Raw genomic sequence first — 21899 nt, forward strand, 5'->3', positions numbered from 1 at the left:
AGTATTTACAAAGTTATGTAATGTAAGTTTGTTCTTCACTCTCTTCGTTTACATCATCCAATCTAGGCACATTTATTCATTCATTCAACAAATATGTATAGATTGCCTTTAACGTGCCTGTTGCCTCTGGGGACAGAGTGGTAAAAGATAAGTTCCCACCCTCAGGCCGCTTACAGTTTTGGGAGAGTAGGGAGGAAGAACATTGAGTAAACATATATTAGATGGTAGAAGGAAGATAAGAGGGGTAAGGAGCCTGAGTGTGGAGGTGGGTGTGTTATTTCATAGAGTTCCAGGCATTCTTCCAAAAGGGTGGCTATATCATTATTTTATCACTAAAGAAGAAAAGCTCTTTGGAGCAGAAAGAAACAGAGGGGAGGAAAGTTATAAAGGCCAGGAAAAGGGCACTTGTCCAGACCTCTCCGCCCCATTGGAAAGCTGAACAGGAAATGAGGTGTCCAGTAGCCTGAAAATCAGGAGAGAGACTTCTAAAAGACCTTAGAATGTCCTCTCCTTTATGAGTCTGTGCCCTGTGGCTTTCATGAGTCCTTGGGGTTTCTGATATCTCCCAGAAAGAAGGGCTTGTGGAAAAACAGTCTCTCTCTCTCATGTTAGAGCAAGATGAACTGAATTTAGGGGAGAGAACAAAACGTGAGTAAGCAACTGGGGTGTCTGGTAGGGGCTGCCATGCTTTGTATGATGGCAAGCAACTGCAGACAAGACTCTGCAAGATACCCCAGCTCAGATAAATGATCCCCCAAATCTCTCTTTCCTTAAAAGAAAACTCCTGAGAATCTGGAGAAAAAGAACAATTGTACTAAGAATGTAATACTATGTCCGTGGGACACAAAATTAACAGATTTAAGGAGAGGTTGAGGGACTCCCCTGGTGGTCTACTGGTTAAGAATCCACTTTCCAATGCAGGGGATGTGGTTCAATCCCTGGTTGAGGAACTAAGATCCCACATGCCCCAGGGGCAACTAAGTCCTCCTCCCCAAGGAAGATCCCACATGCTGCAACTAAGACCCTATGCTGTGGGTGCTCAGTCACTTCCGTCGTGTCTGATTCTTTGCAGCACCACGGACTGTAGTCTGCCAGGCTCCTCTGTCCATGGAATTCTCCAGGCAAGAATACTAGAGTGGGTTGCTATTTACCCCTCCAGGGGATCTTCCTGACCCGGTGATTGAACTCACGTTTCTTATGTCTCCTGCATTGGCAGGCAGGTTCTTTACCACTAGTGCCCTATGTAGCCAAATAAACAAATACTAAAAAAATTAAGAGAGGTTGAGAGTAATTGTATGTGTACTTTGGTGGGGGACAATAGTGGGAGTTTGATCTTCATAAGATGCTATTAAAGGGGCTTATATTAGGAAGCATATGATACATTCCACTTTATAAGATCAGCATCTGAGGGATAAAATCCATAATGATTTATGAAGTTTAAAGATTAGAAGCTGAGTTTTCAAACGACGTTAGAAAAGTTAAATCGTTTGAGATTTGTAACAAAATTTCCCAGGGATTCATAAATGCAAGATGCCATTTGATCAAAATTGTTTGAATTAGGGGGAACACTTGCTCTTCAATTTGGCTCCCTTCAAACCCTGGGCAGGAATATTCTTTGTGTGCAAATCAAAGGTTAACTGACTCACAGTCTACTCCAGCCTTTCTACTTTCTCTAGCTTGGAAATAATTATCTCCATTGAATAGTTAGTTCAGAGTATTTTGAAAGGACTCTTAAGGAAAATTCTTTCCCACACAGGTCTGGTTCAGGAGAGTCAGCAAGCAACAAGTAGGTCTGAGCTGCTTTCGGAAATAAATCGTCTCTTACAATGTTCTGTTCAATTAAACTAAGCAAACACATGGAATAAGACAGACTTGCTGGGCAGGATTTTGAACTGGATTTCAATCTACTTTAAATTCCCCCTCTCCTTGAATTGTGATTCTTGTGTGCATAACAACTCCTGTTTGGGGAAGTTTGGGGGTGACTGCAAAACCTGGGCTGCGTGCTACACACTTTACTCATTCGGTCTGAGTCACTTGTTCACTGATGTTAGGTGAGCTGCACAGATAATGATGACCCTTGGGGGCTTAACTTTAATGCTTGACCCTCTGTGGTAGCAGCCACGGTCAGTGGGAGGATTCCCAGCTGGGCAGATCTCTTTGGATTTATGAGGGACTCTGACATCAACTCATCTTTTTCCTTTGATTGATGACGTCATTTCTAATGTCACATATGCTGCTGCTTAGTCGCTTCAGTCATGTCTGACTATGTGACCCTGTGAACTGCAGCCTGACAGGCTCCTTTGTCCATGGGATCTTCTAGGCAAGAGTACTAGAGTGGGTTGCTGTGCCCTCCTCCAGGGGATCTTCCCAACCCAGGGATTGAACCCAAGTCTCCTGCCTTGCTGGCAGATTCTTTATCACTGAGCTACTAGGGAAACCCAATGTGAAGTGAAGTGAAGTCGTTCAGTCGTGTTCGACTCTTTGCGACCCCATGGACATAGCCTGCCAGGCTCTGAGATCCATGGGATTTTCCAGGCAAGAATACTGGAGTGGGCTGCCATTTCCTTCTCCAGTAATTATAACCAAGAACTTAGGAAATTTTAATAATGTGAAATATACCTATTAAAATTTCCTAACTTCTTGGTCGAAGATAGCTAAAAATGACCTCTTCTTACACATAAAGAATCCTCTATGAAACACTATATCTGACATCAACTACTGGACAAAATTTATCCAATTTTCTTGTTTCTCTTTCTCCCCTTTCATTTCTGATCTACTGTATTGAGCTTTCTGTCAAGTTTATAAACCTGATTTGAATGAAATTCGTGCTTCTGATTTGGCCTCAGGATCAGATTGCCTGGATAATATTTCTTCTATAAATAACTATAGATAGGACTTTAAGTTTCTCTCTCTATATATACACATATTCTACAATAGCTAACATATGTATATTACATATGCATATATGTATAATATTTATATAGATATATTCAACAATAATCCCTAAATATTTTCTAAATGCTTCCTTTAATTCCTTTAAAAGCAGTGCCCTTGAATTTTAGCTTTAGTCAATCTCTGTGTATAAATGTAATAGAATGTGCCTTAAAATAGATTGAAACCATAATTAGTTGCCATTTTTTTAGGCCAAAAGGAGTCCAATAGTGACAATTTGATATGGTAAAACCTGGTATAATATCCATGCATCCCACAAATACCCAAGTGCCTATGTTGTGCCTTCGGCCAGTTGCCATGGGAGGTGGAAAATGAGAATGAGTGGCTCCTCCTCGGAGCCTCTAGTCTATACAGCACAACTTGAGTTCTAGGTAGAAAGCAATTCATTCTTTAGAAGAGTAGCACCTTGGTTTGGAGGAGCGGCCCATGCTTTCAAGAGTAATTCCCTACACTTTCACTGCAGTAACTAGAAGTCCACAGAATCCATGACAAAGCCCTATTCTCAAGAATCTTTGGTGCTCTAAAGCCTTCTACATCAAGTTCAGACCCTTTGTCAAGCAAGCAAAGTACCTTGCTGTCATTTAGTCGCTAAGTCATGTCCAACTCTTTGTGACCCCATGGACTATAGCATGCCAGTCTCCTCTGTCCTCCAGTATCTCCCACAGTTTGCTTAAATTCATGTCCATTAAGTCAGCAAGGCTATCTAACCGTCTTATCTTCTGCTGTCCCATTCTCCTTTTGCCTTCAATCTTTCCCACCATCAGAATCTTTCCAAGTGAGTCGGCTCTTTGCATCAGGTGGCCAAAGCATTGGAGCTTCAGCTTCAGCATCAGTTGTTTCAATGAATATTCAGGGTTGACTTCCTTGAGGATTGACTGATTTGATCTCCTTGCAGTCCAAGGGACTCTCAAGAGTCTTCTCTAGAACCACAACTCAAAAGCATCATTTCTTTAATGCTCATTCTTCTTTAAGGTCCAACTCTTAACTACCTACCTGACATTATTCCCTTCCCCTTATGTTTATATCAAGGGCTTCCCTGGTGGCTCAGCTGGTAAAGAATCTGCCTGCCATCTGGGAGACCTGAGTTCAATTCCTGGGTTGCAAAGATCCCCTAGAGAAGGGAACGGCTACCTGGCCATTCTGGCCTGGAGAATTCCATGGACAGAGGCGCCTGGAGGGCTGCAGTCCATAAGGTTGCACAGAGTTTTGGACACGACTGAAGCAACTTAGCATGCACGTAGAGCCTGATGCAGAGTAAGCACTCATTAAACATTTGTTATCACAATTTCTGCATGTCCAAATCTCACTTATCATTTTTTCCTTTCTAAAATTTTACTTATTAAACTACAGCTGATTTACAATATTGTATTATTTTCAGGCATACAGCTTAGATTCTTTCTCTTAATAGGTTATTATAAGATGCTGAATATAGTTCCCTGTGCTGTACAGGGAGCTGCAGGACCTTGTTGTTTATTTTATATATAGTGTTTATCTATTAATCCCTTACTCTTAATTTATCCCTCCCTCCCCTTTCCCCTTTGGTAACCAGAAATTTGTTTCCTACATCTGTGATTCTGTTTCTGTTTTGTAAGCAAGTTGGTTTGTATCATCTTCTTTTTTTAGATTCCACATATAAGTGCTATCATAAGATACTTGTCTTTCTTTGCGTGATTTCCTTCAGCTGGTATGACAATCTCTAGGTCTGTCCATGTTGCTGCAAATGGTAATATTTCATTCCTTTTTAAGGCTGACACCCATCTTTTAAGGCTCCAGGCAGGGCCACCTTCTCCCAAGGCCTCCTCTAGTGTCCCTAGTTGCAATTTCTCTTTCCTGTCTTTAGTTTCCCACAGCACATCTGTAACTGTTGCGTGATGCTTTTACTTCTCATTAGCATCTATGTCTTATCTCCTCTACTAATTTGTGAAGTTTGAAGATGGGAGCTGCAGGGCTGCAATGCAGTGAAGAATACTGCAGACTTCACAGGTGAGGAGCACGGTTCTTGACAAAACTGCCCTCCCTTCAGGTTCAGACACCAGCAGCACTGCAGGAGGTCCCCAGGCCACTATACTTCTGACCAACTGGCTACAAATTCAGGATTTCCCACAACTCTCTCAAGTTTTCTAATTACTAGAAGGACTCACAAAACTCAGGAAAGCACTATACTTCTGATTACAATTTTATTATAAAGGACCATAAAGGGTTTAAACCAGCCAAATGAAGAGACACATAAGGCAAGGGTCCCGAGCACAGAGCTTCTGTGTCCTCTCAGGGTGGACTTGGGACATGTCATCCTCTGGGCACTTTGATGTGTTCACCAACCAGGAAGCTCACCGGAACTTTGGGTACCCCAAATTTTTATTGGGGTCTCATTATTGAGGCACGATTGATTAAATCATTGGTCACATGACTGAATTCAATCCCCAGTGCCCTTCCTTCCTGGAGATCAGGTTGATAACACCTGGATCAAAGCCCTAACCCTGAAATCACATGCTTCATCTCTCCATCATGACCCCACCCTCCATGAGTGATCTCCTTATCAAAATCTCAGGTGTTGTCCAGGGGCCCACCAGGAAGAAAAAAGGCACTTTTATCACTTGGAAAACTCCAAGAGTTTTGAATTCCTCTCTCAGAAACCCAGGACAAAGACCAAATTCCTTATTATGGAAAAACAGATATTTCTGATTGGCTTCAAATCCCCTCCTAAGTCTTGTACAATGCATTGCACATAATAGACACTCACATTTATTAAAAGAATGGGCAAGGTGTGCTTTTGGAAGATAAGTTTATATAGGATGGATTATACAGACCAGCTAAGGCTACAGTTGCTGATTGACTTGATGTTATTTCACTGACCCTTTCAATACTTTGTTGATAGTGAGACTGAAGAAATAGAAACTTTACAAAAATTAAATCCTTCTGTTGCTCTCTTTGATCTCCCCAATTATAAAGTCCTTCAGTAATTCTCCGTATATTTAATTTTTCCAAGAGCGCCCTCCACTAGGAAGTTAAAGGTAGTCTTAAGTGGGAAGAACTCGGGCCTCTTCAGTTCAGTCGCTCAGTTGGTCTAACTCTTTGCGACCCCATGAACTGCAGCACATCAGACCTCCCTGTCCATCACCAACTCCTGGAGTCCACCCAAATCCATGTCCATTGAGTCGGTAATGCCATCCAACCATCTCATCCTCTGTCATCCCCTTCTCCTCCCGCCCTCAATCTTTCCCAACATCAGGGTCTTTTCAAATGAGTCAGCTCTTCGCATGAGGTGGCCAAAGTACTGGAGTTTCAGCTTCAACATCATTCCTTCCAAAGAACACCCAGGGCTGATCTCCTTTAGGATGAACTGGTTGGATCTCCTTGCAGTCCAAGGGACTCTCAAGAGTCTAGACAATCTCTTTAACAAGTGGTGCTGGGAAATCTGGTCAACCACTTGTAAAAGAATGAAACTAGACCACTTTCTAACACCATACACAAAAATAAACTCAAAATGGATTAAAGATCTAAATGTAAGACCAGAAACTATAAAACTCCTAGAGGAGAACATAGGCAAAACACTCTGTGACATACATCACAGCAGGATCCTCTATGACCCACCTCCCAGAATATTGGAAATAAAATCAAAAATAAACAAATGGGACCTAATTAACCTTAAAAGTTTCTGCACATCAAAGGAAACTATTAGCAAGGTGAAAAGACAGCCTTCAGAATGGGAGAAAATAATAGCAAATGAAGCAACTGACAAACAACTAATCTCAAAAATATACAAGCAACTCCTACAGCTCAACTCCAGAAAAATAAATGACCCAATCAAAAAATGGGCCAAGAACTAAATAGACATTTCTCCAAAGAAGACATACAGATGGCTAACAAACACATGAAAAGATGCTCAACATCACTCATTATCAGAGAAATGCAAATCAAAACCACTATGAGGTACCATTTCATACCAGTCAGAATGGCTGTGATTCAAAAGTCTACAAATAATAAATGCTGGAGAGGGTGTGGAGAAAAGGGAACCCTCTTACACTGTTGGTGGGAATGCAAACTAGTACAGCCACTATGGAGAACAGTGTGGAGATTCCTTAAAAAACTGGAAATAGAACTGCCTTATGATCCAGCAATCCCACTGCTGGGCATACACACTGAGGAAACCAGAAGGGAAAGAGACATGTGTACCCCAGTGTTCATCGCAGCACTGTTTATAATAGCCAGGACATGGAAGCAACCTAGATGCCCATCAGCAGATGAATGGATAAGAAAGCTGTGGTACATATACACAATGGAGTATTACTCAGCCATTAAAAAGAATACATTTGAATCAGTTCTAATGAGGTGGATGAAACTGGAGCCTATTATACAGAGTGAAGTAAGCCAGAAGGAAAAACATTAATACAGTATACTAACGCATATATATGGAATTTAGAAAGATGGTAACAATAACCCTGTGTACGAGACAGCAAAAGAGACACTGATGTATAGAACAGTCTTATGGACTCTGTGGGAGAGGGAGAGGGTGGGAGGATTTGGGAGAATGACATTGAAACATGTAAAATATCATGTAAGAAACGAGTTTCCAGTCCAGGTTCGATGCATGATACTGGATGCTTGGGGCTAGTGCACTGGGACGACCCAGAGGGATGGTATGGGGAGGGAGGAGGGAGGAGGGTTCAGGATGGGGAACACATGTATACCTGTGGCGGATTCATTTTGATATTTGGCAAAACTAATACAATTATGTAAAATTAAAAAAAAAAAAAAAAGAGTCTTCTTCAACACCACAGTTCAAAAGCAACAATTCTTCAGCGCTTAGCTTTCTTCACAGTCCAACTCTCACATCCATACATGACTACTGGAAAAACCATAGCCTTGAATAGATGGACCTTTGTTGACAAAGTAATGTCTCTGCTTTTTAATATGCTATCTAGGTTGGCCATAACTTTCCTTCCAAGGAGTAAGTGTCTTTAAATTTCATGGCTGCAATAACCATCTTCAGTGATTTTGGAGCCCAGAAAAATAAAATCAGCCACTGTTTCCACTGTTTCCCTATCTATTTCCCATGAAGTGATGGGACCAGATGCCATGATCTTAGTTTTCTGATGTTGAGCTTTAAGCCAACTTTTTCACTCTCCTCTTTCATAAAGAAGCTCTTTAGTTCTTCTTCACTTTCTGCCATAAGTGTGGTGTCATCTGCATATCTGAGGTTATTGATATTTCTCCCAGAAATCTTGATTCCAGCTTGTGCTTCCTCCAGCCCAGCATTTCTCATGATGTACTCTGCATATAAGTTAAATAAGCAGGGTGACAATATACAGCCTTGATGTACTCCTTTTCCTATTTGGAACCAGTCTGTTGTTCCATGTCCAGTTCTAACTGTTGCTTCCTAACCTACATACAGGTTTCTCAAGAGGCAGGTCAGGTGGTCTGGTATGCCCATCTCTTTCAGAATTTTCCATAGTTTATTGTGATCCACAAAGTCAAAGGCTTTGGCATAGTCAATAAAGCAGAAATAGATGTTTTTCTGGAACTCTCTTGCTTTTTCCATGATCCAGTGGATGTTGGCAATTTGATCTCTGGTTCCTCTGCCTTTTCTAAAACCAGCTTGAACATCTGGAAGTTCACAGTTCACGTATTGCTGAAGCCTGGCTTGGAGAATTTTAAGCATGACTTTACTAGCATGTGAGATGAGTGCAATTGTGTGGTAGTTTGAGCATTCTTTGGCATTGCCTTTCTTAGGGATTGGAATGAAAACTGACCTTTTCCAGTCCTGTGGTCACTGCTGAGTTTTCCAAATTTGCTGGCAAATTGAGTGCAGCACATTCACAGCATCATCTTTTAGGATTTGGAATAGCTCAACTGGAGTTCCATCACCTCCACTAGCGTTGTTCATAGTGATGCTTCCTAAGGCCCACTTGACTTCACATTCCAGGATGTCTGGCTCTAGGTGAAGGATTTTTAAAACTAGCTTGCAATAAGTTTGCAAAGAAAGATTGTACTCTATATTGCCATTAATAATACTCTTTTAAGACCTTTGAGATTACTTAACACAATGATCCATTCACAGTATCTGCACCTCATGATATTAGGAATTTGCTTTAAAATAATCTTGGAAGGGAAGGGGTTACAAATGAACAAGAATGTTCATGAGTTAATAAATGTTGAAACTGCTGATGGATTTCATTAAGCATTTTATGTAATTTTTGTGTTTATTTTATAGAATATATTTACATTATACTCTTTTTTTTCTGCTGTATATTTTTGGGAATTTTTCATGATAAAAAGTTTTAAAAATTTTGTCTCCAAAACTGGGGATCTCACACAAAGTGGTATGTAACAACTTAGGGGCCATTCTACTTTAGGCAGTGAGTCTTACAAACCAGTACTTCACCCAACTGATGTGTTTATAGTATCCAACATCCAAAAGGTGAGTATTGGAAGACAGGTGTCACTGCTGCCTCAAAGACTGCCCTCATCCATCTTCCTCCATGCATCTGGCACTAACTTCAGTTGGCAAGCCCTATGCAAGCTAATCCTCTCACTGGAAATGTTGATGTTTACTCAGGTACCCCTGAGTTCTGATAATTACCTCCAAATTCCTCACTGAGAGTCAAGGAAATAGAAAAGCAAATCAACAAACCTGGTTTATTCTTTGGGAGATGATAGGATCAAGATGGAAGTCAAAAATAACATGAATGCCAGGGTTGCTGCTGAATGTGAGACCATGCCCCTCTGGACCATGACTGCTGCTGCTGCTGCTGCTGCTAAGTCGAGTCAGTTGTGTCTGACTCTGTGTGACCCCATAGACAGCAGCCCACCAGGCTCCCCCGTCCCTAGGATTCTCCAGGCAAGAACACTGAAGTGGGTTGCCATTTCCTTCTCCAATGCATGAAAGTGAAAAGTGAAAGTGAAGTCGCTCAGTCGTGTCCAACTCCTAGCGACCCCATGGACTGCAGTGTACCAGGCTCCTCTGTCTATGGGATTTTTCCAGGCAAGAGTACTGGAGTGGGGTGCCATTGCCTTCTCCGGACCATGACTAGATGGACAAATCTTCTGAAATGACACAAAATAAGTCAGGGAAACAGGAATGTGATTCTTCAGCTTTGAAACATATTCTGTAATGAATTGGAAGAGTAACAGATTCACCTAAGCTGGGCTGGCTATTTATGAACCTTGTGTCTCAGACCCAAAGAAGGAGCCTCCAAAATGGCTAGCTTTGGGGCACACAGAAGACAGGCTGCAAGAGACTTCTGGAGGTACTTTTTCTGTAGGTATAACACCCTCTGGGGTTATGGATCTCAGAGAGTATGAGGTTCATTTGGAGCATACACTGAAAACAACAATTGCACAAGCCCAGGCTGTTATGAAGTCTGCTTAACTAGCAGGATCACAAATAGCAAATTAACCATAAAGACTTTACTTTCATGAATTTGAAAGGAATCGGAGTGATTAGCATCAACTACAGGAAGCATCCTAGATCAGAATACAGAAGCTCCTAAACAGTATTCTTTTAAAAAAAAAAAATCATTTAAATTTAATGTTTATAAACACAAAAAATATAACTCACACTGATGCAAGTTATGATGCATAATTAAATAAACACTTAGGAGCCTACTGTCCAGTTAAGGAACTAGAACATTACTAGTTACATCCCTCCCTCCTTCTCTCCACACTGCATCAGTAACTACTATCCTGAATTTTCTGTTTACCATTTCCTTGGTTTTAATTACTTATTTTGATCCCTTACAAAATATACATTGGTTTTGCTTGGGTTTGGCCTTCATAAAATGACATCATTATATTTGTAGTCTCTCAGGACTTGCTTTTCCCCTCCACTTAGTATTGTGTTTCTAAGCTTGATCCATGGCCGTGTGAAGAGTTGTTTGTTCATTTTCACTGCTGTATAATAATCCATCGTGTGAGTAGAGCACAGTTTATCCATTTGCTGTGGGCTGTTTTCAGTGTTTCAATGTCATGAGCAGTGCTGCTATGACCATTCTCATGTCTGCCTCCTAGGGTACATGGATAAGAGTTTTTCTGGGTGGAAAGGCTGGACATCAGGACATCCATGTTCAATTCTACATGATAAACGGAATATCATTACAATATAAGGGAATGTCAAATTGCTTTCCAAAGTAGTTGTATTAATTTCAACTCCCAGCAGCACCGAGCAAGCATTACCATTCATTTACATCATCTCCAATCACTTACGCTGTTGGACTTCTGGATTTTTGCCAACCTAGTGGGTATAAAATATCTCACTGAAGGTTTAAATTGCATTTACCTGTTACTAGTGAGAGTTGGACTGTGAAGAAGGCTGAGCACCGAAGAATTGATGCTTTTGAACTGTGGTGTTGGAGAAGACTCTTGAGAGTCCCATGGACTGCAAGAAGATCCAACCAGTCCATTCTCAAGGAGATCAGCCCTGGAATTTCTTTGGAACTCCAGTACTTTGGCCACCTCATGCGAAGAGTTGATTCATCGGAAAAGACTCTGACGCTGGGAGGGATTGGGGGCAGGAAGAAAAGGGGACGACAGAGGTTGAGATGGCTGGATGGCATCACCGACTTGATAGACGTGAGTTTGAGTGAATTCTGGAAGTTGGTGATGGACAGGGAGGCCTGGCGTGCTGTGATTAATGGGGTTGCAAAAAGTCCGACACGACTGATCGACTGAACTGAACTGAACTGAAATGAAGTTTAACATCTTTACCTATGCTTATTTACCATTCGTTTTTCTTCTGTGAAATGCTTGCTTATGCTTTTTACCCCTTCTTTTATTCATATAAGGCTATCTTTTTTCGTTACTAATTGTGTAGCATTTTTTATATACTAAGCAGTGTTTGCTATCATTTATCAACTTGTTGATGTTTAAAATCTCAGATGTATGGCATTTAGAACTGGAAGGACCTTGCAAAGTATATTGTAAATCTCCTTCAGATTACCAGTGAGAAAAACTGAACTATAGAGAGGTAAGACAGCTTGTTCAATATCACAATTTGTGTTCATCAGTAGGACTGAGATGAGTACTTGAACCTTTTAACCCCAAATTAAGTTGTGTTCCCATTTTACTATGACAACCTCCTTTATTGGTTTGTCTCATTTTTATTTCAGAGAAGGCACCGGCGATCTACTCCAGTACTCTTGCCTGGAAAATCTCATGGACGGAGGAGTCTGGTAGGCTGCAGTCCATGGGTCGCTAAGAGTCGGGCACGACTGAGTGACTTCACTTTCCTTTTTCCCTTTCATGCATTGGAGAAGGAAATGGCAACCCACTCCAGTGTTCTTGCCTGGAGAATCCCAGGGACAAGGGAGCCTGGTGGGCTGCCGTCTATGGGGTCGCACAGAGTTGGACATGATTGAAGAGACTTAGCAGCAGCAGCAGTATTTTTATTTAAAAATTTTAAAAGTGCTCAAGTAATACTTGGCCATGGAAAAAAAGGGAAAAACAAATATGAGCAAAAACAAAGAAAGTAAAAATCAATTTAATCCCTCCTTCTAGATGCACCTCCTGTATACATTCTGTATTTCCTTTCCAGATAATAACGTAATAGATAATTATTACAGATTGCTGACTATGGGATAATTAGTATGGAGTGCTTACTGTGTGCCAAGCACTATTCTAATCATTTTACATGTGTTTGTTGATTCTTTTGATCTTCTTCACAACCTCATGATGCAGATTATTACCATTATCCTGAAGGTGGTAGGCAGAATAGCCATTCAAAGATGGTCCACATCCTAATCCCAGAAGCCTGTGAATGTGTTATGTTTCATGTCCAAGGAGAATTAAGGTAGTAGATGGAATTGACGTTGCTAATGAGCTGACCTTGAAATAGGGAAATCATCTTAGATTACCCAGATGGGCTCAACATAATCACAAGGGTTCTTAAATGTAGAAGAGGAAGATAGAAAAGTCAGTGTGGGAGTGATACAATCTGAGAAAGATTCCACCAGCCATTGCTGGCTTTCAAGAATAAGGACTGAAGCGACTTAGCAGCAGCAGCCATGAGCCAAGAAATACATGAAGCCTCTAGAAGCTGGAAAAGACAAAAAGACAAATTCTCCCTTAGAGTCTCCAGAAAGGGCTGCCACCCTGTTGACACCTTGATTTTAGCCCTATGTGGTAGAATAATGTTTCCAAAGACATCGTGTCCTACTCTCTGGAACCTAAGAATGTGTTACTTTACCTGGCAACAGTGACTTATCAGATGTGATTAAGAATCTCGAGATAGATTATCCTGGATTATCCAGGTATTATCACAAAGATCATTTTAAAAAGGGGACAGGAAGATGAAAGTCCACCCAGACTGCAGAGATTGGTGTGCTGTGCTTTGAAGACGGAGGATAGGGCCACGATATAAGGAATGCAGGCAGCCTCTAGAAAAGGCAAGCAAACAGATTCTCCCCGTGAGCCTACATAGGGGAGATTTTAGCCTAGTGAAAGCTAGTTTGGGCTATCTCCAGAGCTGTAAAATGATATTGATATATCTGTGTTGTCTTAAGCCACAAAGTTTGTGGTAATTTATTATAGCAGCAATAGAAAACCAATGTATTTAGTTTATAGCTGACCACAGCCATACAGCTAGTTAGAGGTAGACTGTGCTTAGTCATTCAGTTGGGTCTGACTCTTTTCGACCCTTTGGACTGTAGCCTTCCAGGTTCCTCTGTCCATGGGCTTCTCCAGGCAAGAATACTGGAATGGGTTGCCATGCCCTCCTCCAGGGGATCTTCCCCATCTAAGGATTAGATCCCTGCACTGCAGTCAGATGCTTTACCCACTGAGCCACTGGGGAGCCCAGTTAGTAGTAGATCGAGATCTGAACTCAGGCCAGCTGGCTCCAGAGCCCATCTCCTTTACCATGATGAGATAAACATAGAGATTTAAATAGTATATACATTTCAATGTAAATCTTTGACATTATTTTAATATCCACTGAGTACCATCATACTAAATAGTTGTGTTCCACTGAATAATTACTAGATTGGCCAAAAAATTCATTTGAGTTTTTTGGACAACGTTATTGAAAACTCCAAATGAAATTTTTAGCCAACCCAATACCATATTTTATCTAATACATGTCCCTATTATTGGATACTTACATTGTTTCTAATGTTTCAGTGCTCTAAAACTAACAGTGATAAACATCTTTCCAGTGATAGTAATAATTTCTTTAGGAAAAACTCTTAGAAATGCTAGTTCAAAAGAAGTGCATTTTAAAAAAAACAAGGACCAGATTACTCTCATAAGATTGCACTAGAATAGAACTTAAAAGAAGTAAAATACCCAATTAGAGCAAGACTTTCTGTTTCTGCAGCACTTCTGATATTAGCCTATTTTTCTTACCCATGGTATACACTACATTTTATTTTTGTTTTTGAAGGTTTTAACTATAATCTTTTTTTTCCAGTAGAATCATAGGTGTTAGAGCTAGAGAATGTATAGAGGTCATTTAGTGTAACCCTTTAATTTGTAGGTAGAGTCCCTGAGGCTCAGAGAGGTGAGGGGATTAGAAAGGCTACCCCAGTGGAGCACATTTGGCCAGAACCCACTGGCCTGACTCTAAGCCCAGCATCCTTCCACATTTGCTGCAAATGTCATGAGGATGGCCCCTAAATTGGTAGAGTTATTTTTTTTTCTTTAAATCATGCCAGAAATCTCTTGTCCTCATTAATCAAAAGCATATGTTAAGGACTGTAGATTAATAATTAATTAATAATGATCCATATATCCAGTTCATCCAAAGATGAACTCTAGTCCTTTCTGGAGACAGCCTGTTTTTCTTTTCTTTTCTCATTGTGAAATTTGGTAGCATAGAGGCAGCCGATAACCTCCCCCTTCCCAATATCTTATGTAGCAGTTCTTAGAATGGATAATCTGAGGTTTCCATCCCACTTTTGCCTAAGAATGTATAACTTTCTAACTTTGGTTCACAGGTCACCCAACAGCACTAAGGTTACTCTGTCCTGGAATTTGACGTACACAGCTGTATGCAAACTCCTTCCTTCCCTCTGAAGCAAACAATGAAATAGGAAAACACACTGCCATTTTCTGACTGACCTCAATCGCTGAGGGTGGACCCCGCACGTTACATCAGCAGCCCGGCTCCATTACACTGCCCTGCGCTGTGCTCGAGCTACTGAAATATTGATTTTTACAGAGCCGGCGCGCACACACTGAAAAATCAATATTCCAGTGCACACAACTGAACGGGCAGCAGAGCCAGGACCAACTCCGAGGCCCAGCAAGCGCTGCCGGCAGGCCTTGGCCGAGGAGGGGTCGGGGGGCTGGACGAGACAATGCCAAGGGAGAGGCCCCTGCAAAGCCGGGAAGGGTCAGATAAACCCAGAGTGCAGAGGAAAGAGAAAGGAGAGTGGAAAAGCTCCTTGAGGATAAAACAGTTGGAAGGAGCAATGATTTATCTTTCCATAGGGGGAAAGGGGAGAAGGAGAGAGTAAATTAAGAAGAGAGGATGGGAAGAATTTTACAGGTAAGAATCTTCCCATGAAAATGTATCTTTTGCTTTTCTGTATCAGACTTTTGATCGACAAAGGATTAAAATGATACAGATATTTTATTACACGAAGGAAAAAATAATTAGGCCAATTTTGAGAAAGGTTTTTTTTTTTTTTTTTTAAATGCAGTCCCTGTCCTTTTCCTTGGTGACTAGAAGCTGGCAGATCTTACAATAACCATCAGAGTAAGCATTTATAATATGGGCTTTACCTTTGCATTTGCTGCTACTTTCTTTTCCTTGGGGAAGGGGGAGGGAAGGAAGAGGTCTTGGTCATGTGGCCATTCATCGATTCCCTTTCTTTCTAAAGAGCACCTTCCTTGGCATGCTTGGGGAACCACGTTAGGCATTGATTGCTTTTACATGCCTCGTGACTTCTCACGGAATTCTGAGCTCCCGAAGTCACACCTCCATCCAGATGTAGGGAGGAGAACGCGTCCCTGGGTTCCACTCTCGGCTGCTCAGTACTCAGCAGAGGGCGGGGTGGAGATGGACCGGCCTGTCGGTTAGTCCTTGTAGACTCGTTTGCTTGTTTTTTAAATCAGGACTTTTAGTATTTTGGTCTCTTTTTATGGGGGTGGGAAGAGGCAGAAGGCAGTTAATTAAAAGGGAGTACTTTTAACCCTGACGAATTCTTGATTTTGCTTTTGTCCCAGAATTCTCTGACTGGGAATCTCGCTGTTAGTTCTCTCAACTCCCTGCCAAAGGAGGAAACTGCCCTCCTCGAGGTTTCCATTTCGTTCTCAGCCCTGCAGGCAGCTGGCTGTCTCCCCTTCCCTGGTCTAGGAGACCCGCGGCCCAACCGGGCTCGGCTCGGGTCTGGTGGAAGGGACTCGGGAGGAAGCGGGCAGTGAAGGGTATCTTACAAAAGCCGGGGTTCCTGAGGCCCAGCGGGGCTAGCGGGGGACAAGGTCCAGCAGACTCACTAGAAGCAGAAAAAGCACGGAGCCGGGGTGGGATGGGGTGGCAGAGGGGCGTGGCGGGACGCCGAGCCAGGTGGCCACCTGGAGCACCCCGCCCCTCCCGGTCCCTTCCCCGGCCCCGCAGGCGAGCCGCAACCCCGCCCCCGCCCCCGCCCCGCGCGCCCCCGCCTACTCCCGCCTCCGTCCCGCCCCCAGTCCGGCGCGGCCGCTGTATTTGCATAAGGAGGTGGCTCCGGGGCTTGCCCGGGGCGCACGTGACCCCGGGGAGGCGGAGGGAACCTGCTGACTTGACACGAGCCGCTGTGCGGCTCCCCTTGGCGCGGAATAGCGAGAGCAGCCGTGACCTCCGACCCCGCCCGCCGGCAGCCAATAAGAGCGCAGGTCGTCTCCAAACCCAAAATTTCCACGTCGGCAAAAGTCAAGATGGAAGGGAGCTGAGCGGAGCGCGAGGGGGGGAGCCCGCCCGGGAATGCCTGGCTGCTGCTGCTGGAGGGGCAGGCTGGGGAGCCTGTGGCGGGCGCAGGAGGGGCCACGCGGGAGGGCGCCCCGGCCCTGGGAGGCCGGAGCCCGACCACCCGCCCCCAGTCCCCGGCGCTTCGGGGCATCCCGCACTTCGTCAGCCGCCTGTGCACCCCACTGCCCCTCCGGCCCTGGTTCTGGGGGGTTGTAGGGTAGGGGACTGTGGCGAGCGGTTGGGGGGGGGAAGGTGGGGAAGACACTTTCCAGACCTGTTGCACGGGTGCAACAGCTGTTCAGGTGCGGTATGTAGGGGGAGGGGGGCTGTCGGGGTTGGGAGGGCGCTTGGCCGCAGAGACTGCAAGGGCCGGGGGTGCAGGGCGGGGGCTCAGAACAGAGGGGCTGGTGTGTCCTAGGGGGAAGTACAGGGGATCAGCGGGAAGCTCGCTAACTACTGGGGCAGAGAGAATCCCAAAGAGTGGGTGGGTGGAGCGGAGGGGAGAGGACTGCATAGACGCGAGTTCTGGGACTGGGCGCGGGCAGTGGGAAGACCGGGAATTGAGTGGTGGGAATGGCTGGGGGAAGGGGGGCCGCTGTGGAGGCCCCGCGCTGCCTTGCTTCCCTGGGCCGTCCCATCCGCGGGGCATTTCCCGAGCCTGTATTCGTCCCTCTTCCCCCTGCTTTAACTTTTCCAGCTCCGAGAATTCGTCTTCGGGCAGCCCCTTCCCCCACCAACTTTCCAGAAGGGAAGGTAAAAAGTTGCCACGAGTTAGGTGGAGTGAGTTAGCAGCTTGCAAAAGTTTAAATAGCAGGACCGAGGAGAAGGTGGGGTTCGACCGGGAGTAGGTTCTAATCTGGGATGGGTTGGAAGACGGGGGAGGGTGTGTGATTGCAGCAGCCCGCTTGCTGTGACATTGAGACCAGAATTTGTCGAACCGGGCTGTTGAAACACCATTTTTGTTGGGCATTTGCTCCTGCTGACTGCGGCAGTAACTTTCCATAATTAATGACCCGTTCCATTATCGGTCGCATCCTGAGCTAAATTGCTTTTAACGAGTTGTTCTTTGTTTTAGCTGGGGGTTGGTGGGGGAGCACACCTGCAGGAAGAAACTTCTGGAGGGGGACAGTTTGGTCTTTTGAGGCAAAGTTCTGAGACACTCCGACTCTGAATATGATAGAAGTCAGTGCACTACAGAACTTTGTCTCTAGGGACTGTGGTCGTCGTCGCCGCCGCCACCACCATCATCACCCGCTGCGAGGGCGTCGGCGGACTCGGGACCGGGTAGCCCCAGTGGCCACGTCGCGGCGCCTTTCCCTTGGGGGGAGGGGCGAGGCCAGAAGGGGTCCAAGCACTGTGGGGAAAGTGGTCAACATCCTTGAAGCCGGTGGCTTAAACCGAAATCCGAATCTCCCTTCCTTCATTTTGCCATGGTGGACTCCTGACTGCAGAGATTTTGGTTTAAAAAAAGAAAGAAAGGGGAAAGAAAAAAAAAAAAAAGGTTTGGGCTTTTCAAGGTTATTTAAAAGGTACTCAAAAGACCGACTTCACTTATTGAGCGAGGAGAGGAGAGCCACAGGTTTATTAATGGGTGTGTGGGTGTGCAGTGCCTTACAGGAATTTAAACTCTACCCTTGAAGAAGAAAATGTATTTGTACAAAAGCCATGGATAATGGTCCTTTTACTCAAGTGACCTGCTAGATAAATGAGATCCTGCAAGGACTGAGTTTGGCGATCTAGTCTCAATTCTGTTTCTGATTTAGGTCCAATTCACTTTTATATTTTAAAAAATAGGTTTTATTAATGGAAAGGAAGCACTTTTGTCAAGAAAATTTTGAGAGGCAGATGGGGGGGAATATTTACTGTTTGGGGCTGTAGAGATACTTTTCGCTGGAGACACTGCTCCTCATTGCTGGAATGTGGGTTTTGGTTGGGGAGTTCCTGTCAATAGCCTGCTCTGTGCAGTGGGCCAGTGACTGGCACCCGTGTATAGTCCTGTTCCATTGACACTGCCCTATTTTGATTTTATGAGCTTTTGGCTGGAGAGCTGATTGATCCAAAGAATTACAAAAACTTTGTGTTAACAAAGGCATTTATCCAGCAAATATGCTTGAAGTGTTTGCTGGGTGCCAGGCCCACGGCACAGGGTGGTGAGTAAAAAGGAAACAGTTCATGTGCCATGTTGCTGACAGTCAAGTGAAGGAATGACTCAATTTTGATGTAATTTTTAGGATTTTTCAGAAGCCTTGGGGGTGGGGGTGGGGGGGTGGTTACCTGTTTGTGTCTGTGAGAGGTCCTTGATTTTGTAAAAGCCACCATTTCCATCCAGAGAGGGTGATAATGGAGGAAGGATCAATGGAGGGCAGGGAGGGGACAAGTATTCAGTTGCTTGATAGCAGAGCTTAATGGTAAGACTTAGTTGCTTTTCACAGGAATGGTGTGTCCTCATCCTAAGACATCCTGTATTCTCTTTTATGTGGCTATTATCCATTCGCCTGCCTTTCAATCATCAGTGACTGTTTTGCTTCAGTTCTTCAATCCTTTACCCCAAAGATGGCTGGATCATATCTGTGCAGTAAAATGAAGTATTTCAAACTCATGTACTTGTATTCATTTGAGATATAAGATGTGCTTACTTGTAAAAAGGATTCTTCCCCCTGATATTTGTATACGAATATGTCCATAAGATATTCTAAAAGAACTAAACAACAAAATTTAAACCGGCCTTGCAAGAGAATGAAGGTGACTCTTTGAGGGTGGGGCTGTGGAGTGGTTGACTGGGAGAGCAGTCATCCAAGCAAAGAGATGAGATCAGGGTCTCACCTCCGAAGAAGGTTAAGATTTGGAGTCCCCTGGTGGGATCATGTCTGCTTTCACTGTATGCTTTAATGATTTGCTTAGGAATCTTTTGCTTTGTCTCCTGCCTGTGACTGCTGGTGAGTTAAAGGACTAAGTAGATGGGGCTGTGGTATACTCTGGTGCTGAGGATGATGGGGGTGGAAGCAGGAAAATGGGCAAGCTGGGGGTGCTTATGATAAACTTAGTATTTTCTCATTGACCTTGGTCATTCAGCAGCCTGTGTCTTGTCATCTCCTGAGTATCAGGTGTTACTCTAGAGGCTAAGGATTGGGGAGTGAACAAATAAGCCAGAATACCAGGTTGGAGGTTATTCTTGTGCCAGAAGTGGACAATAAAAATATCAAAGAAGAAGGGAAATCATGCCAGGAAGAGGAGAATGGGAAGTGCTAGGGAGGCAGAATGCTATTGGAAGTGGAATCGTCAGGCTGAAGGGTACCATCACCAGCAGCTTCCTTGGCATGGCCCAGCCCTCATCTTTATTTTCAACATTTCAAGTGAATAAACTAAGGTGCAATGGAAACTATATATTATTAAACATGGGTAGCCTTTCACTTTTTAAAAAGAACCTTTTAATTTTCAAGTGCAAAAGTTGGGAAATAGGGTGCTAGAAAAATCTTCCCATGAGAAACTGGTGAAACACGTCACTGATTCCTCACCTGAATTTAATACCCAACCCCACCTTCTAGGAGCAGAATGCTAGGTAACCTAGCATTTCTAAGAAAGCTTATTCCAAAGAACTCCCAAGTGCTCCCCCAACATTCTTCAGATAGTGGAGGGGAGGATTGGGGGGTAGACACGTTTTTTGGGATTCCCAAGAGCCAGAGGAGTCCACCATCTAGGCCCCATGTGATTTCAGGAATGACTTTTCCGCTAAACTTCTCTTGTTACTTGACTTAAATTTTTCTTATCCATGCGGGGAGTACATACAGGGTGCTCTGATGACATAATTGTTACAGACACAGAGGAACCTTCAAAAAACTAAAGCTGTGGGCAAGAAAAGAAAAAGACAACTCATTGTGCACCCTGCTGTACATGACATGTCAGGAATAAAAACCTGTGTCGCTTTGGTCACCTTGGCGGAACCAGATGGAAGGAGGATGGTGTGTCTTCAGCAGACCCCTGGCGACATTAGACACAAGGTCTCATGATTCTGACCTGTGACTTTATTAACTGGTGCTAGGAGAGCTAGCAGTGACTTCACCATAGCAAAAAGCTACTCTTGAAATGACTTGTCTGCTTTGCTCCTCAGACATGCCTCTCTTTACCGTTTAATAGGGAAAAAACCAACCAAACAAAAAAACTAGTAGTTAAATAGTACTTTATTTATGCTAAGTGCTATTATAAACATTCTCACTTGTTAAATCATTTACTCTAAGGTCAGTTCTGTTAATGCCATTTCCATCTTACAGATAAGGAAACAGCCTTTAAAGAGGTTAAATAACATGCCCACAGCACAAAGCTGGTCAGTGGCTAAAGCAAGGCACGGGCCCAGCTAGACTTAGCTCAGAGTCTATAGTCTTAGCAGCTGTGCTGTACTGGGTATCATTCAGTTGTCTAGTTGGTTACAGCAAAGGGTAAAGCCTGAGGGGTTCAAAGTTAAAAGCATTGAATACAATCAGGGTTTATACCTCAATGCAAATCTTCGTCTATCTTTAGCATGTGAGGTTGGTTCCCAAGGCCCTGTGGTAGCACTACTTTAAGCATTATTTTACTATTTTGAGTCCACTGGTCACTTTTGCCACTGGGCAGAGTTGAATCCTGAAAAGAGAGAACAGAAGTTTCATCAAAGTGTCCTGCTTGATACAGTACAAAGAAAGCAATAGAAATAAAAAATAACTCTATTAATGTACTCATTGAATAACTTTGCATTCCTACCATGAGTCAGCCCCTGGATGTGAGCAGTTTCAGTGTAGTGTGAGATGCTCAGAGTGCTGGGAACTACTGATCACTCAACCTGGAACGTCCAGGAAAGCCTCCCAGAACAGGTGATAACTGAGCTGAGTGGTATAGGATAAGTAGGAGGTAGCTGAATGGAGGGAAGGGCATTCTAGTTCAAGGGAACAGCAAGTACAGATTTGTGAAAATGTGTAGCAGTATGATGTGTTTAGGAGTCTGCAAGTTCTTATGTGTGGCAGGCTAAGTCATGTGCAAGTGAGTGACAGGAAATGAGGCTAAGGAGATTGGCGGGTGGGGTTGGGAGGGGGAG

Source organism: Bos javanicus, chromosome 4 (genome assembly GCF_032452875.1).
Source record: "Bos javanicus breed banteng chromosome 4, ARS-OSU_banteng_1.0, whole genome shotgun sequence".
Taxonomy (NCBI): domain Eukaryota; kingdom Metazoa; phylum Chordata; class Mammalia; order Artiodactyla; family Bovidae; genus Bos; species Bos javanicus.